The sequence below is a fragment of the Cynara cardunculus genome (genome assembly GCF_001531365.2).
Source record: "Cynara cardunculus var. scolymus isolate 2C chromosome LG 10, CcrdV1, whole genome shotgun sequence".
NCBI classification, from domain to species: domain Eukaryota; kingdom Viridiplantae; phylum Streptophyta; class Magnoliopsida; order Asterales; family Asteraceae; genus Cynara; species Cynara cardunculus.
In genome coordinates this window covers 4,609,798-4,611,695 of record NC_037537.1, presented here as the reverse complement: position 1 = coordinate 4,611,695, position 1,898 = coordinate 4,609,798, and the positions used below count along the sequence as shown (strand labels likewise).

The window sequence follows — 1,898 nt, the reverse complement described above, 5'->3', positions numbered from 1 at the left end:
ACGACGTCTAACATAAATGATATCGTATCGATAGCACGTTGACCGGTGTGTGCTCTTGGGAAGCCGTTTGACCCGATAGTTGATACTGTTATAGTTATATAAAATCATTTATTGATTTTAGATAATTGTGACATGAATGCTATGTCATGTTTTTGCTGAATCATTTGTTTAATGTCTTAATCAACCCTTGCACCATGTGCTTCTTCTTAAGACTGATATTTTCCTTAGTTGTTAATCAAACCACCCAATTTTAGATAAATCAAATCCCTCGTTTCGCCATCTGAAATTAGTTTTTATAAACTGGACTTTTGAATAACTTTTCAAGTTATCTCTGTGGGAACAATATCTGGTACTTATACCATTATTACTTGTTACGAGACAACAGTAGTTCAAGGTGTATACTTGCGCCGAGTTCTATTTTTGTGTTGAAATCTTAGGTTGAATAAACCGACGAGCAAGTTTTTGGCGCCGCTGTCGGGGATAGCACGCTAAAGTTTTTCTTTTAAAGTAAAGTTCATAGAAGCTAATTTTTCTACCACCTGTTACTACTATGGAGAACATCATACATATTGCAGATTCTCGGGATAGAGGAATCATGGACTATGTTATTCCTGTTTTTAGTCAATTAAATTCAGGAATACTAAGGCCACACATTAAGGCAACTCACTTTGAGCTCACACCTGTCATGTTTCAGATGTTGCAGACTAATGGCCAGTTCAGTGGTTTGTCATCTGAAGACCCTCATTTACACTTAAAATCTCTAATAGATATAACTGATTGTTTTCTTATCCCTGGAGTGTCTGATGATGCCTTAAGGCTGAGTTATTTCCATTTTCTCTTAAGGATACAACAAAATTATGGTTTAACTCTTTAGAACCAAATTCTATAATCTCTTAGAATGACCTTGTAAAGAAGTTTTTGAGAAAATATTTTCCTCCCAACCGGAACGCTAAATCCAGAAATGAAATATGTTTGTTTAGACAAATGGATAATGAAGCAACACCTGATGCTTGGGAAAGGTACAAGGAGTTGTTGAGAAAATGCCCTTACCATGGCATTCCTTATTGTATCCAGCTAGAGATGTTTTACAATGGTTTAATAACTGTTGCTAAGCAAATGCTTGATGCTAGTGCAGGAGGAGCTTTCACAACTTGTACTTATAATGATGGGTATGAYATGCTTGAGAAAATTTCAAATAATAATGGATATTGGGCTGATCCACATGCATTAATACAGAATAATACAGTTGAGATACATGAAACATACGCATATAATGCATTTACAACACAACTCACATCTATAACTAACATGATTAAGAATATGAATGTTAGCCCAGATGTGCGAACTGTTGATGCGACATCGTATCCTACTATCAATTTTATAGCATGTATGTTATGTGGAGGAAGTCATCCATTTGATCAATGTGCATCTAACCCAGAGTCGGTTAATTTTTTTGAAAATCAAAACAGGGGTTGTTCTGATTCTCAAGCTTATTGTCCAGGGTGGCAACAACACCCAAAATTTTTCTGGAAAGCTCCAACCTTGAATGAACCTGTTGGTTTTCAACAACAACATCAAAGTGGTTCCTACAATCACCAACCCAATTTTTACCAACAATTCCCTACCCAACCGATTTTCAACCAGCAAACAAGTTTTCAACAACAAAGTCATCAACCCTCTTTCCAAAATACAGCGCATCAGCCTGTTGATTCATCTACTTCCTTGGAAGCAATGATGAAAGGGTTCATAACCCAAACTCAGGCTTTAATCAGAAACCTTGAAAAACAGGTTGGACAAGTAGCTTTGGAAATGAGACAAAGACCTTTAGGTTTTTTACCTAGTGATACAGAGACACCTCAGAGAGAAGGAAAAGAGCATGTCAAGGTTGTGACATTGAG

The 1,898-nt window shown here is 36.5% G+C and overlaps 1 non-coding gene across 1 annotated transcript; it reads right to left on the bottom strand.

Annotated features, from left to right (window-relative positions):
- Positions 1-951: 951 nt before the first annotated feature.
- Positions 952-1,058, bottom strand: LOC112520561. The gene has a single exon (XR_003070033.1). It is a non-coding gene; the product is annotated as a small nucleolar RNA R71 (small nucleolar RNA).
- Between the last annotated feature and the right edge of the window lie 840 nt (positions 1,059-1,898).